The 17,536-nt window shown below is 36.5% G+C and overlaps 1 long non-coding RNA gene across 1 annotated transcript in view; it reads right to left on the bottom strand.

Annotated features, from left to right (window-relative positions):
• Positions 1-2,507: 2,507 nt before the first annotated feature.
• The window catches only part of LOC138843380 (uncharacterized), a 34,164-nt gene continuing 19,135 nt past the window's right edge, over positions 2,508-17,536 (bottom strand). Inside the window, exons 2-3 of the long non-coding RNA XR_011378039.1 lie at positions 6,309-6,353; positions 2,508-4,272 (exon numbers count right to left, since the gene is read on the bottom strand). This is a non-coding gene — a long non-coding RNA (uncharacterized lncRNA). The remainder of the gene's footprint in view (positions 4,273-6,308; positions 6,354-17,536) is intronic.

The following is a 17,536-nucleotide window of genomic DNA, read 5'->3' on the forward strand; positions in this document are numbered from 1 at the left end:
TATTGTTAAAATATCTATATTTATAAATATATATTTTTATAAATGTAGACAGCAGGTACCAGGGCTGTGTTGTGTTTCAGTGGGTTAAGCTGTTGCCTGAAGTGCCAACATCCCTTATGAGAGACTATTTGAGTCCCAGCTGCTCTAATTCTGACCCAGATCTCTGTTAATGGAGTGGGAAGAACAGTAAAGATGGCCCAAGTGCTGGGGCCCCTGCACCCACTTGGGAGACCAGGAAGAAGCTCCTTGCTTCCGTCTGGCCTAACTTTGGCTGTTGTAGCTATCTGGAGAGTAAACCAGAGGATGGACGTTCTCTCTCTCTGGCATTCCGTCTCTCTGTCTCTGTCTGTAACTCAGCCTTTAAATGAATACATATTTGAAAATAACAAGACAAGACACGCTGAAAATGTATTTACTATAATGACAAACCATGAATCCATTATGTATAGGCCACTTAAACATTTGTCTCACAATTCTTTTTTTTTTTTTTTTTTTTTTTTTGACAGGCAGAGTGGACAGTGAGAGAGAGAGACAGAGAGAAATGTCTTCCTTTTACCGTTGGTTCACCCTCCAATGGCCGCCGCAGCCAGCGTGCTGCGGCCAGCGCACTGCGCCTATCCAAGGCGAGAGCCAGGTGCTTCTCCTGGTCTCCCATGGGGTGCAAGGCCCAAGGACTTGGGCCATCCTCCACTGCACTCCCGGGCCACAGCAGAGAGCTGGCCTGGAAGAGGGGCAACCGGGACAGAATCCGGCGCCCCGACCAGGACTAGAAACCAGTGTGCCGGTGCCACAGGCGGAGGATGAGCCTAGTGAGCCATGGTGCCAGCCTATCTCACAATTCTTTAGAAATTACGAGTTTTTAAAATTAAACTCTCTTTAAAACTAATTAGCCCTCTATGGAAAGTATAAAAACTGAAGATTATTGGTATCAAAGAGCACTACTAATCAGTAGAATCAAAGTTGCTAAAATCTTATATATTAATTATACTGTGTAGTAGCTTATACTTATTTAAATAGTAATAGAAATTAATAGATAATGAAAATGAAAAAGACATTGTTTGAAATAAGAAGGATTTTTGCAAATCATTCTTTGAATCTGGGAGCTTATAAGACATCATCCTTTGTTTGTAGTAATAGAAATACTTATTTCCTCCTTGTGATATAAATTTTAAAATATATTTTATTGTACTGTTGTCTTGATGAAATGTATTTTAAGGGCATTTTTTTTTTATTTTGACAGGGAGAGCTAGACAGTGCGAGAGAGAGACAGAGAGAAAGGTCTTCCTTCCATTAGTTCACCCCTCAAATAGCTGCCACGGCTGGCACGCTGTGCCAATCCGAAGCCAGGAGCCAGGCACCTCCCCCTGGTCTCCCTTGTGAGTGCAGGGCCCAAGCACCTGGGCCATCCTCCACTGCCTTCCCGGGCCACAGCAGAGAGCTGGACTGGAAGAGGAGCAACCGGGACTAGAACTCGGTGCCCATATGGGATGCTGACACCACAGCAAGCACTTTTCTGAAATTTCAAATTACCCAAATATCCAGGAAAGAGGCACACAGAGATACATACAAATACTCACTCACATGCACATAACATATACATATGTGTGTTTACAGCTCTTTGGTTTATGATCGTTCAACTTAGGATTTTTTGAGGCTGTGAGGGTGCGAAAGTGATAAACATTCAGTAGATACTGTACTTAAAATTTTGAGCTTTTATCTTCTGCCAGGTTAGCAGTATGTGTTGTAAGATATCATCTTTCCATGATGGGCAAAAACGGGGAGCAGGAGTCCCTAGGCAGTCACATGTTCATGAGGTTAAACAACAGATTCTCTGTAATGCACTCTGTTGCTAGGAAAATTAAATACAGGTGTTCAATAAATTATATGAGATATTCTACATTGTGTTATAAAATGGTCTTTATGTTAGGTTAATTTACCCAACTATAGGTTAACAAAAGGTTTCTGAATTAGTTTCAAGTAGGCTAAGTAGAGCTATGGCTTTTGTTAGGCTATGCGTATTAAATGAATTTTTGACTTAGAATACTTACAACTTATGATAGGTTTCTTGAGATATGACTTTAGTCGAGAAGTGTTTATATATCCAACTGTGTCTCTATAGCAAAGATCATATGTATACACACTTTTGTGTGTATAAAGAATTTATAATCATGTTTTGATTAATGACAGGAATACTGTCTAAGAGATATGTTGCGGTGTTATGGGACTATGGTTGTATACAGTGTGATTGTGTACATATATAAAATCTACCATCTATTTTTATTTATAGGTATAAAATTTTATATATGTGTTTGTGCATATACACAGAAAGATACATTTTTACTTTATTATCCTTTATAGTTTAGTGTGATTTATGGTAACATGTTTAAATAAAATAAGCCATATTTTTAAAGACATATTTCAGATCATGAGTAAAAAATAAAATACCACTTCTCTATTGGTTAAAAACAGCAAAATATCTATTATAAAGTAGATGGTAAAGTGAGGATACTAATTTTTTCCTTAATTTCTAATATGATTGGTTCCATTCATCTATAATCTTGTATTAAAATAAGCCTTTTTCCCATACTTTTTCTAGTTAAATTATCATTTGCCAAACTATTTAGGTAGGAAAACCTGTGATAGCTCATTAGTGGATGATTTACTATCTGCATATAGAGCTCAGTATGGTTTCATTCTTGGCACCTGTGATTAAATGCCATTTGGAACACATTTCCACAAGGACACCTTGGAGGAAATAGTTCTGTATAAGCTGAATTCATGTGCTGCTTAAGGAAAATTATGAATCGGGATTCACAGAGCAGAAGAAAAAAATCTTTGACAGTTGCTTACAATGAATTTACAAATTCTGTTTTATTGAAGCTAGTGGTATTTGGCTCTGTGTGTTGTCAATTATTCTTGGCACTTCATAATTTCTTGGCATACTTTAGGGTTTGAGTGGAAAAACAATTTATATAACTGTCACATCAAATTGGAGAGAATTATCTAAACATAATCAAGTTACAGCAAAAAGATGCAATAATTCTACAAAAAAGAGGCAGTGTAGCTCTCATTTAAGAATAAAATGATCTGTTGAAAATGGACATTTACTATAATACAAGTCTGGATTAAATGCTAATATAGGGAAGCAATACAAGAGACCAAGATGTCAGGAGAATAAAAATGTGTATAAATAAAATAGTATACTAAGCAGACATGTATCAGGCACAATTTTAGATGATCATCTGAAGATAAGTAATTAACAGAAATATGCATAATTGAACAAAAATATAGAAACCTAACCTTTTGTCAACATATTTTAATTGTCTTTTGGTTAGTTTATTAGGACATCATGGGGTTACCTGATGTGGAACGAGATCTAAATATTATTTTAGTTAATATAGTCAAAGTATCTGCATTTTCATATATACAAGAAATAAAATTATTTTTATTTTATAATTAGCTTAAAAATTAAATGAGGAGCCAGAGTCACGGCTCAATAGGCTAATCCTCTGCCTGCGGCACCTGCACCCCGGGTTCTAGTCCTGGTCAGGGCGCCGGATTCTGTCCCGGTTGCTCCTCTTCCAGTCCAGCTCTCTGCTGTGGCCCGGGAGTGCAGTGGAGGATGGCCCAAGTCTTTGGGCCCTGCACCTGCATGGGAGACCAGGAGAAGAACCTGGCTCCTGGCTTTGGATCAGTGCAGTGCACTGGCCATAGCTGCCATTGTGGGGTGAACCTACAGAAAAAGGAAGACCTTTCTCTCTGTCTCTCTCTCTTACTGTCCACTCTTCCTTTCCCAAAAAAAAAAAAAAAAATAAAGTTTTACTTAATAAATATACATTTTCAAAGTACAACTTTTGGATTAGAGTGGCTTTTTCCTCCCATAACCTCCCTCCAACCCACAACCATCTCATTTCCCACTCCCTCTCCCATCCCATTCACATCAAGATTCATTTTCAGCCCGGCGCCGTGGCTCAATAGGCTAATCCTCCGCCTTGCAGCGCCGGCACACCAGGTTCTAGTCCCGGTCGGGACGCCGGATTCTGTCCCGGTTGCCCCTCTTCCAGGCCAGCTCTCTGCTGTGGCCTGGGAAGGCAGTGGAGGATGGCCCAAGTGCTTGGGCCCTGCACACCATGGGAGACCAGGAGAAGCACCTGGCTCCTGCCATCGGATGAGCGTGGTGCACCGGCCCTGGCGGCCAATGGAGGGTAAACCAACGGCAAAAGGAAGACCTTTCTCTCTGTCTGTGTCTCTCTCTGTCACTGTCCACTCTGCCTGTAAAGAAAAAAGAGAAAAGAAAAGAAAAGACATTAAAAAAAGATTCATTTTCATTTATCTTATATACCAAAGATCATTTTAGTATATAATAAGTAAAGATTTCAACAGTTTTTACCCACACAGAAACATAAAGTATAAAGTACTGTTTGAATACTAGTTATAGCATTAATTCACTTGTACAACACATTAGGGACAGAAATCCTACATGGGAAATAAGTGTACAGTGACTCCTGTTGTTGATTTAACAATTGACACTCTTATTTATAATGTCAAGAAGCGATGGGCCAAGGATCTAAATAGACAGTTTTCAAAAGAGGATAAACAAATGGCCAACAGACACATGAAAAAATATTCAGGATCACTAACAATCAGGGAAATGCCAATCAAAACCACAATGAGGTTTCACCTCACCCTGGTTAGAATAACTCACATACAGAAATCTACCAACAATAGATGCTGGCGAGGATGTGGGGAAAAAGGGACACTAACCCACTGTTGGTGGGAATGCAAACTGGTAAAGCCACTATGGAAGTCAGTCTGGAGATTCCTCAGAAACCTGTACCATACAACCCAGCCATTCCACTCCTTGGCATTAACCCAAAGGAAGTGAAATTGGCAAATAAAAGAGCTGTCTGCACATTAATGTTTATTGCAGCTCAATTCACAATAGCTAAGACCTGGAATCAGCTTAAATGCCCATCAGCAGAAGACTGGATAAAGAAAATATGGGATATGTACACTATAGAATACTAAACAGCAGTAAAAAAAAAAATGAAATCCTGTCATTTGCTACAAAATGGAGGAACCTGGAAAACATCATGGTCAGTGAAATAAGCCAGTCCCAAAGGGACAAATATCATATGTTCTCCTTGATTGGTGACAACTAAATGAGCACATAAAAGGAAACCTGTTGAAGCAAAATGGACACTATGAGAAACAATGACTTGAACAACCCTTGTCCTGACTGTTGAGGAACAACTTACTACTTTATTCCTTTTAGTATTTTTTTGTTATACTGAATACCATTGGTTGAACTCTTTAATTAATACACAATTATTCTTAGGTCTTTAAATTTAACTGAAAAGTGATTTCTGTTAAATATAAGAGTGGGAATAAGAGAGGGAGGAGATGTATAGTTTGGCACATACTCAAATGGACTTACCCCTAATGGTAGACTTAGAAACGTGCCAGGGGATTCCAATTCAATCACATCAAGGTGGCATGTACCAATGCCATCTCATTAGTCAAAGTGATCAATTTCAGTTCATAATTGATCATAATGATAGGATTAAGTGTCAAAGGGATCACATAAATAAGACTAGTGTCTGCTAAAGCTAACTGATCGAATTAAAATGAGAGAACAATCCAACATGGGAAGCGGGATACATAGCAGACTCATAGAATGGCAGATGTCCTAAACAGCACTCTGGCTTCAGAACCAGCCCTTAAGGCATTCAGATATGGCTAAAGAGCCCATGAGAGTATTTTAGGCATGCAAAGCCAAGACACTGTGGGAAAAAAAAAAATGACCTAAATGAAAGATCTCTGTGAGTGAGATCCCAGTGGGTCATCAAAGAAGGAGGTACCTCTCTGAAAGGAGGAGAGAACTTCTACTTTGACAATGGCCTTGTCTTAATAAGATGGGAATTGGCGAATTCAAGAGGCTTCCATAGCCTTGGCAGCTCATGTAAGGCATACTTTCAACACTGTATAGTTAATTCCTTTATTCATCAAAACAACGTTAACAGTGAAATTCTCTTCTCATTCCCATGTAATTGATGAGTAATTGAAGCACATAGAAGTGAAATAATATGTGTAAGTTTGCACAGCAAAGAAAAAGTAAAGCAAGGATTAATACCTAGACTTGGTTCTCTATCCTTTTAACTGTCATGTTCAAATTTATTTCAAACATTATTTTTTCTCAGTATAGTATTTAAAAGACTCCATATGAAAACATTTACTACCTATTAAAATTATTTCTATTTGAACAAATATACTTGAATTTGTGATTTTATTAAAAATGCCAAAATTACCTGATTTGATATTTTTTCATTGGTGTCCATAGCGTCTTATAAACCCTGTAAAATAAATTACACAAAATTTTGATATTGACTTCTACTTAGGCAAAACATTGTAAGATTGATCCTATTATTTGTTTGAACAAAAGAGAAAATAGAAACCAAAATTCAATCTTTGAGGTTTGAAGATTGTGTGTTCTTTTAATAGGAAGTTGATTACTACCATAGTACAATGTAAGTTTATATAAATAAATATAAGATTAAGCTCGCAGAGGAACCCTTATACACTGTTTGAACGTAAATTAGTATATCCACTAGAGAAAAGAGTTTGGAGATTTCTTTAAAAACTAGAAATAGAACTGTCATGTTATCCAACAATTTCACTACTGGGTACACACTCAAACAACAGGAAATGATTGCAGCAAATAATACCCACTCCACCATGTTCATTGAAACACTGTTCAAAATATCTGAGATGTGGAATCAATTGAAGTGTACATCATCTGATGAATGGATACTGACAATGTGGTTTATATACACAATAGTATCCTACTTAGCCATAAGAAGAATGACATCTGACATCTGCAGTAAAATAGATGGAACTGGAGGACATAATGTTCAGTGAATAAGTCTGATAAAGACAGACAAATACTGCATGCATTTCTGCGTATGTTGGAGCTAAAAAGAAAAACTAAATCTGGACAAAAAGGTGATTACTAGAGGGTGGGATGGGTGGGAAGCATAGAGGAAATTTGGGTAAATACTAGGGGACGATCAGGTGAGTGTGCCTCATTAATTGTGCTAATATAAGCTGTTAATAATAAGGGCAAGTGGGTGTGGTTTGTAGATCGTGACAAATATACCGATGTGAGAAGTTAACAATGGGGGACGCCGGTGCCATGGCTCACTAGGCTAATCCTCCACCTTGCGGCGCCGGCACACCAGGTTCTAGTCCCGGTCGGGGCGCCGGATTCTGTCCCGGTTGCCCCTCTTCCAGGCCAGCTCTCTGCTGTGCCCAGGAGTGCAGTGGAGGATGGCCCAGGTGCTTGGGCCTTGCACCCCATGGGAGACCAGGAGAAGCACCTGGCTCCTGCTTTCAGATAGGCACGGTGAGCCGGCCACAGCGCGCTGGCTGCGGCGGCCATTGGAGGGTGAACCAACGGCAAAGGAAGACCTTTCTCTCTGTCACTCTCTCTCACTGTCCACTCTGCCTGTCAAAAAAAAAAAAATACAATGGGGGACGATGAGTGCAGTATATGAGAACTCTGTACTGCTTCACAATTTCTGTTTTGTAAATGCAAAACTATTCAGAAATTTTAAAGATTTGAATATAAAAATAATTATTATAATATAATTCTCTATTTTGAAAGACTGAATCAAAAACACTAAGTAATAAGGAAAAGGAATAATAATATGGTGATAATATTCTAATCTCAAAAACAAAACAAGCAAAAATTATATAAGTACATTAACTTTTATTTTTTTTTTGTCTAATTAATTAAAGAGTTGACTATTCTCAGAAGCCACATAACTGTCTACAAATTTTGTAATCTTATGATTGCATAATTAGGATCTATGGGTTATAAAGAAGACACTTTGTCCTCCATTGTCTTGTCTCTACATGAATGAAAATTGCAATTAACTGACACTGCTAATTAATAGATAGCTCATAACCTTATGGTCACTTTAAATTGTAGAACTTAGTAACCAATTTTTATTTAAAATAGCTAGTTTTTGTAAAGTCAACTGTTCTGATTTCTTAAAGTTGTTAATGCCAGAGAAATGCCTGCACTATGTGACGAGTAGTGTGACCTGTTTCTTATCTCTTGGCATTCATCTTTTCCGTCAGCTTGAAGCTGGTTGAATCTCAGCTCAGGAGCACCTGTTTTCAGAGAAACCATATTTCTAATATTAATGCACTACCAATTATGTGAATGAGGAATATAGATACATCAGACTATACTTAGTTGCTTACATGTTGCAGAATTATCTGCTTTACAACGTACTTTTATATGTAGTTTCTATTTCACTTATCAGACAAAAATCTGATGTTATACATTTTGCAATGAATTTACTTGAAAAGGTGAGGGGAAAGACACAAAATACATACAGTCAAATTTTCCTGTGCCTAGCATGCTAGTTGATATGACTTCTTTGATATAAAACATTCATAGACCAACAGTGTTCTTAGTATTAAATATGTTTAGGAAGTATTTATTTTTTTTTTTTTGACAGATATAGACAGTGAGAGAGAGAGAGAGAGAAAGGTCTTCCTTCCATTGGTTCACCCCTCAAATGGCTGCAATGGCCAGAGCTATGCCGATCCGAAGCCAGGAGCCAGGTGCTTCTTCTTGGTCTCCCAAGTGGGTGCAGGGGCCTTCCCGGGCCACAGCAGATAGCTGGACTGGATGAGGAGCAACCAGGACTAGAACTTGGCGCCCATATGGGATGCTGGTGCCACAGGCGGAGGATTAACCAAGTGAGCCACAGCTCCAGACCCCTAAGCAGTATTTACTTTAAAAGTACACTTATTTTACAAGCATGGTTTTTCCCAGTTGGATATAACTGAATGACCCTTGCAACAGTATGACAGCAAGAATATTTTCAATAATTAGACTTTCCACAAATGATATTGGCTTCTTTGAATTAATACAAAAATGTGTGTATTTATCTTGTGTAACATATTATTGATATTAATATGTGTATTTTTTCATCTAGTTGTCAATTTTCTGTGTGGCAAAAATACTGTGATCTTACATTTTACTGTATTACATTTTTTAATATTTCACATTCTTATCTAAAGTAAACATGTTGTACACTAGATCCCTTGAACTTATTTTTCCATATAGTTTTGTATCCATTATCAACACCCCAATTGCAGGCCCTGTGTAATCATCATTTTGCACAAAACTTATACAAGACTAACTGTTACAGACTCCACACATTTGTACAGGGTTTCCTTCTTTTTCTGTTGCAGAAAAAGAAAGATGTATATTTACTAAAATTTCTGTAACTGGCCGGCGCTGCAGCTCACTAGGCTAATCCTCCGCCTGCGGCGCTGGCACACCGGGTTCTAGCCCCGGTCGGGGCACCAGATTCTGTCCCGGTTGCCCCTCTTCCAGGCCAGCTCTCTGCTGTGGCTAGGGAGTGCCGTGGAGGATGGCCCAGGTGCTTGGGCCCTGCACCCCATGGGAGACCAGGATAAGTACCTGGCTCCTGCCATCGGATCAGCATGGTGCGCCGGCCGCGGCGGCCATTGGAGGGTAAACCAACGGCAAAGGAAGACCTTTCTCTCTGTCTCTGTCTCACTGTCCACTCTGCCTGTCAAAAAAAAAAAAAAAAAAATTAAAAAAAAAATTCTGTAACTGTTCATCTGCTGCTGAACTCTTTACTTGATTCCCTATTTTGAATGCTGCAGAATTATTCTATAATATGTTTAAATTGTATTCAAAAATTTAATTATTCAATCAGAGAATGAGAATCTTTGGATATAAAATTGAAAAACAAAAGGTATAGTAACTGTGGAAAGATATGACCCCCTTTATAAAAATAAATTTATTTATTTGAAGGGCAAAGTTACAGAGAGGCAGAGGCAGAGAGAGGCAGAGAGAGAGAGAGAGAGAGAGAGAGAGATCTTCAATCCACTGCTTCCCTCCCCAAGTGGCTGCAAAGGCCGGAGCTTAGCTGAGCCAAAGCCAGGAGCCCGGAGTTCCTCCGGGTCTCCCACGCAGGTGCAGGGGCCCAAGGACTTGAGCCATCGTCCATTGTTTTCCCAGGCCATAGCAGAGAGCTGGATCGGGAGTGGAACAGATGGCTCTTGAACCAGCACCCATATGGGATGCTGGCACTGCAGACTGTGGCTTTACCCACTACACCACAGTGCTGGCCCCATGACCCCCTTTAATGTATGGTGGTATGTAGAAATGCTATGTTTGTGCTATCACACATTTCTCTTCTCCAACACTTACTCAACTCTGTGGCAGCCATTACCTATGTACATACGGATCCATAGAAAACAGGGGTAAGTGAGTGTGCTTGTACATTTTATATTTGTTATAGCTAATAATTTCCTTAAGTGAGTATCAAGTTATTTACTCAAATTTCATTTTGCAATATATTAGTAAAATGGTAATTTTGTTCATGCAATAGTAATATCAATTTTTATTTCAAAATAATTTTGAGTTAGTTATCAATTTCAATATTTATTTACAGGTTCTTTTCAAACTCCAAAATTTTGATAACCCTGAGCCTAATGTTAGATGATCAGTAAAGACATATTGGATTAGAAGGTAGGGAGAAATTATGTGAAGCAGAAGAACAGACCATACAAAGGAATTTTTGCAAATTAATAAGAATTATCCATTAAAAATATAAGTGAGAGAGAGAATGGAAGTGGACAAGGGAAATAGACTTTTTTTTTTGAGAGGCAGAGTGGACAGTGAGAGAGAGAGACAGAGAGAAAGGTCTTCCTTTGCCGTTGGTTCACCCTCCAATGGCTGCCACGGCCAGCGCACCGTGCTGATCCAATGGCAGGAGCCAGGTACTTCTCCTGGTCTCCCATGGGGTGCAGGGCCCAAGTACTTGGGCCATCCTCCACTGCATTCCCTGGCCACAGCAGAGAGCTGGCTTGGAAGAGGGGCAACCGGGACAGAATCCGGCGCCCTGACCGGGACTAGAACCCGGTGAACCGGCGCCACTAGGCGGAGGATTAGCCTAGTGAGCCGCGGCGCCAGCTGGGAAATAGTCTTGAACAGAGTGTGAGACATACTAAATTTGTAGAAAGGTTGGCCTTTATAGAAGTGCAGGTGATTTTTCCATTGGAGGAGGCAAGAAAACAGAGTAGATGGATGTAGATGCTAGAAAATTGATGATTGCAATTGATTGAACTTCTGAAAATATCTCTCTGATTGAAAGTTCTCTCTGATTGATTCTATTCACTTCTTAAAATGGAATTAAGGACTCAACTGACAGGAAGGAAGGGGGAGAAGCTATTGGAAAATTGTTTAACAGTTAAACAGCAAAAAAAGAAGATTGACTCAACCAGAGAAATACAACATGATTTCTTGACAACACTTTGTTAAGAGAGGTGAGTTGATGTGGATGCTGATCATTATTGCTAGAGCCATGTGATCTAGCTATTTCAAAGATTTCACTGATAACATGGTTCTTTAATAATTACTTGTCACCATGTCTCCTTGTTGCTATTTGGGTACCTAAATATTGGATTTCATTGATTATATGTCACTGTCATTTAGGGCAATTGATAGATATTCAATAATTAATAATAGTAAGCTGGTATCTTCTATGATCTCTAACCATATTTTGTGTGACTTTCACAAATCACACTTGTAAATTGTCATGAAACCTGTTAGGAAATTGTTCCATCTGTGAATGAGAGCTGTTTTTACTTTCTGCCCCCACTTAAAAATTGCAATTTTATAGCACTTTCATAGGTGATTTCCAGATACAAATATCTTCTCAATACTGATTGTTAGTCTGTGTACCAGGTTGTGACAGAGACAATATGTTTTATTTATATTCAAGATTTATAAGTAGTATTTTATATACACTATATAAATCATATAGTATTATTTTATTTATAATATATTATAGAGAAAATCAATATATATATTCATGCAATTAGTGATATTATGGAAGAAGAATTTAATATTTTTGTGCTTTGAAAAATAAGATCTTATTGACCTTTTCCCAAGGACATTACCAGTAATGTGGATTTGTTATAATAATTAGTTATTTTGTGGCCAAGTATATTACTATTTTTCATTAATGTAAATAAAATGCGACTGACTATTTTTTCTGTGCCTATTTTAAGGATAGATGTGATGATTATATTTGGAAAGCATCACTCATCTTTGACTTATTCTAATTCAAAAAATGGAATTTTCACATCTGCAATAGATTAACCAATTTTATTACTTAATGTTCTTCTTTTCTTTCCTTATTTTTATTATTTTTTAACTTTTACTTAATAAATATAAATTTCCAAAGTACAGTTTTTGGATTATAGTGGCTTCCCCCCACCATAAATTCCCTCCCACCCACAACCCTCCCATCTCCTGCTCCCTCTCCCATTCCATTCACATCAAGATTCATTTTCAATTCTCTGTATATATATAGAATATCAGTTTAGTATATATTAAGTAAAGATTTCAATAGTTTGCACCCACACAGAAACACAAAGTGTAAAGTACTGTTTGAGTACTTGTTATAGCATCAATTCACATTGTGCAACACATTAAGGACAGAGATCCTACATGGGAAATAAATGCACAGTGACTCCTGTTGTTGACTTAGCAAATTGACACTCTTGTTTATGGCCTCAGTAATCACCCTAGGCTCTTGTCATGAGTTGCCAAGGCTATGGAAGCCTTTTGAGTTCGCAAACTTCGATCTTATTCAGACAAGGTCATAGTCAAAGTGGAAGTTCTCTCTTCCCTTCAGAGAAAGGTACCTCCTTCTTTGATGGCCCACTCTTTCCACTGGGATCTCACTCACAGAAATCTTTCATTTAGGTCATTTGTCTTTTTTTTGCCAGTGTCTTGGCTTTCCATGCCTAAAATACTCTCATGGGCTCTTCAGCCATACCCGAATGCCTTAAGGGCTGATTCTGAGGCCAGAGGCTGTTTAGGACTTCTGCCATTCTATGAGTCTGCTCTGTATCCCGTTTCCCATGTTGGATGGTTCTCTCCTTTTTAATTCTATCAGTTAGTATTATCAGACACTATTATTTAATTTTAAATAAGGATAATGATGCATGTGATCTCCTACAAGGTAATTTAATTATATAATGTTTCCAGTTTGAGGAATATATATATATATATATATATATAAATGTATGTATAGTTAATTTTGAAAAGGTTCATTATGCCCTGTAATGTGTGCTATAATTATATGAGGTGAGTCAGCCATATACAAACAAATATAATATTTTGAAGAGAAATTACTTAAAATAACTATGAATTAAAATTTTAAAAATGTGTCATAGAAGCTAGCAGAAAAATCATAAGAATTCAGGAGAGAAGAGTATTACCTTCAATCTTATGGACAGCATTCTTAGAGAAGTACTTGAATCTTGCTTTGAAGCATATGAAAATTTTGGGAAGTTATAGTTTTGGGGGCAATGTTGTGAGTACATGAGTCATATGTGAGGCAGCAAAAGTCATACATGAGAGAGTGAAATAAAGCAAAGTCAAAAAAAAAAAGATTGGTAGACAGCAACTACTAAAAAAGTTTTCACACTGTTTATTCAAAATAAAAGGCATCGCGTGTATAAAAGGGCAAAAAAAAAGCTTGATTTAATCTATGCTTTATGGAGATTTTTTTTACACCTGAGTATTAGACTCACTGAAACAGAAAACTGGGAAAATAGTAAAGAGACATTATAAAGCTTAGAAACGATTACTTGAATTTTCATAGAAAATTTCAGAATCAGGAAGAATGGTTTTAATTGAATAATACTGAAGATATAGACTGCAGACAGAATTTGAGGGGAAAATATTAATTTGACAATCTGCAACCTGGGGTGACTTTGAAGATATTAACTTCATTTAAAAACAAATGTGCAACAAAAGCAATTTAGAAAGAGGTTGATGAATTCAGTATTTTATGTGTGTTTGAAGACCCTTAAGTGGAGATTTTAAATGGGCATCTGTAAAATGATCTCTTTGCAGATAAGATACTTGTAGATATCAAAAATGAGATTGTTCACACATAACTGGGGTTAAAGTCTTAAGGTTAGATAAGATATTCTGGGAAAGAAATGCAAAATAGCAAAGAGGAGATAGAAGGAAAAAAATTGCACAGAAAATTAACTATAAAGAATCAAGGAGGGGCCGGTGCCGTGGCATAGTAGGTTAATCCTCCGCTTGCAGCACTGGCTTCCCATATGGGTGCCAGTTCCAGTCCCGGCTGCTCGTCTTCCAATCCAGCTTTCTGCTGTGGCCTGGGAAAGCAGTAGAAGATGGCCCAAGTCCTTGGGCCCCTGCACCCATGTGGGAGACCATGAAGAAGCTACTGGCTCCTGGCTTAGGATCTGCGCAGCTCTGGCCCTTACGGCCAACTGCGGATTGAACCAAAGGAAGGAAGACCTTTCTCTCTGTTTCTCCCTCTCACTGTCTGTAACTCTACCTCTCAAATAAATAAATAAAATTTTAAAAAAAGAATCAAAGAAAAACGAAAAAGTAATTTGAGGTGAGTTTTAATGCCTTAATCCATGTAAGTTCCAGAGAATTTTAGACATCTGTGAAGACTGAAATTATAGGTATTTCATTAGTTTTTTTTTTTTTAAAAAAAACTGTAGATCATAATCTCAATATATTTGGGTGAATGATAAATTTACAAAAATGACATCATTTTATTAAGATATATGATGATTATAGAAAACTATTACATTGTCCTCATCATAACTTTCCCAAAGATAATAAGTTTATGACAAGTGTACATGACAAGCATTACAAAACCTAGTTTGTGTTACTCAATAAAACTTGAGTGCTATACAGCAACCTTTAGGTAGTAAGTACTCAAAACTTTTGTAAAATTATTTATCATATAAAGAAATGGAGGCAGGCTTATGAATTTAACGAAAAGTCAAATGTTAAAATTAAAGGCAAAATGAGAAATAATATAATTAACACACACTGGGACAATGATACTATCAGTGAATTATATTTGCCCAAAGGATATATATTTTCAGATGAGAAAACATACCTAATATTGTTATTAATGTAAAATTATCCTTACTATTAGGCATTTTAATTTTAAAAGTTAGCTAGTTTCTTAGTAATTGTCATCCTCAAACACATGAAAAACATGGAACTAGGTAATGTACTATTCATTTTAATTTCTAAAAATTTATAGGGTAGTCTGTAATCCCTGCATACGTTGCATAATGTTCAAATCAGAGTAAACATATCTACCTCCTCAAACATTTCTTTATCTAGAAAATATTCAAAATTCTTTCTTATAGGTTACATTACAGAGCTCACAAAACCTTTGTGGAGCTCTATATCTGAAAATGCCATTTCACATTTAACAGCCATGATGGAAGTCTTTTATATATTCATTCCACCATGGACAGCCTGAAGTCATATTTCTTTTCCTGTCAAAAATATTTACTTTTATCATGAGCTTGTCATTCTACTGTATTAAAATGGAAAAATGGATACTTTGGAAATTGTGATTCTGTTGTAAATATAAGAGCTGTGGATATCTTATAACTTCTTTTATTTTTAAAAGCCAAATATTGATTGTATAATATTGGAGATTAATAAAACTAATAGCAGGTATATTTTAATTTGTAAGAACATAGTTAATTGTTCGTATGATCATTGATAAGAACGTTGATTCTGACACCAAGCAGGTTACCAGTTAGTTTACACATTGCATTTAATGGTCTCTGACATTTTTTTGGAATGAGCACAAAAAGTGTCTGTTATTATGAGCTGTGAAAACTGGAAGAAATGGAAAGAAAATATTTTTTTAAAAGCATGATGTTGAGAATCTAGAAATGTAATGACCACCTGTGTCCCCATGACCTAGGTATAGCATATATTTAAATGCACAGATAATTAGGGAGAAACATGTAATGATAAGGAAGAGAGAAGAAGCTTAATCAACAAGACAGGTCAAATGAACCTGATAATTAAACATTTGACAACTATCGCCCCACATTTATATATCCATCCTCTCAGGACTCTGGAGAACGGATTATATAACTGAGATGATAAACTTGATAAATTTATATGACACAAAATGAAGCAAATAAATTTGAAGATACAGACAGCCAACAGGTATTTTTCAAAGAAAATAAATTCCAATTTGAAGACTTCTATATTGTTGACAACATTTCTGTTTAATTCAGATTATACATAATTGTAGTATTATAAAGGTCAAGGTACTAATTACTAATTTTATTTTCTAAACTAAACATACATTCCTTAACCCTAGTAACATTTCAAAGACAGAAATCTCTGTCCAGAGTACTTTGAGATTTAATCATCCAAACTTGTATGGCATATACATTTAAAAGTATAAATAAATTGAAATTATCTCTGGGAATATTAATTTCATTTTAATAATATAATTTTAAGTAATAAAACATTCCCAAGGATACAGTTGTTCTTGGAATATGTTTTAGTTGACCACAGAATTACATGTTCATTCTTTTAGCAACTTATTTTAGGAGATAGTACTGCATATTTCTAGTGCCCTGAAATCTAAATCCTGGCAACCAGTGTGTGGGGGGAGGGGAACAGGGGAACGAGTTCAGAGAAAAGCTATGTGTGATTTCCATGCAGTGAAGACAAATTACCAATGTCTTGACCTTGGGCACTGGTTCAAAGTAAATGACAATTTAAGAAAGTGAAAACACAGAAACTGAAAGATATTTACATCTCTTGATACTATGAGTATGAAAAAAGCTTCTCATCTAAAGGAGGGAAATAAAGAGAGTACCTGATACTATAAATTTTCATTTAAAAGAAATGTCAGTATAGTTAGTTAAATACAAAAGGGCATGCCAATTATTCCATGTCTCATTTACCTTCTAAATACCTCAGTCATACTACAGGCCACTGTTAAAAAGGTACATCAGTGCAGACAATTTTAGTCTAACAATAGAGATATAGCTGATATTGGCAGGAATAAGCAACTTATCCCAAGTTAAAATTTATATATATACATAAATATATATATTTATAATATGTATTCACTATTTATATATTAGAATATATAATATATATTATATATTTTTAGAATATTCCAGGAAACAGGGAGAAACTCAGACTCAGCAGATTTAAGTCACAATAGTCAATAGGGAAAGAGTCTATGTACTGTGTTCATGAAGAATCATGGGAGGAAATAATTGAAAAAGTTGACAAAGCATTGGAAATTCCCAAGTCATTTTGTTTATTCTTAACCATTCTTTCACATCTTAATCTAAAATAACTACCTAAGTTTTCACCTCACTGGGGCAAAACAAGATCCTTAACATTGTAGTGAATAACCAATAATTTCTTCTCAATTTGAAATCTTCAAATTCTCACCTTAGAATATTTCTTTACTGGCTCATTTGTTGTTTTACTTTATTCAGCCATAATTCTACCCCTCATACACATTTTTATTGGATTTCTTGCAGACCTCAACTCTTCTACTAGTAGTTCATTATCTCACACAAAAATTATTCTCACATTCCTGATTCTTTTGTGGAAAATATTTTACAAATC

The sequence above is a fragment of the Oryctolagus cuniculus genome, chromosome 8 (assembly GCF_964237555.1).
Source record: "Oryctolagus cuniculus chromosome 8, mOryCun1.1, whole genome shotgun sequence".
Lineage (NCBI taxonomy): Eukaryota > Metazoa > Chordata > Mammalia > Lagomorpha > Leporidae > Oryctolagus > Oryctolagus cuniculus.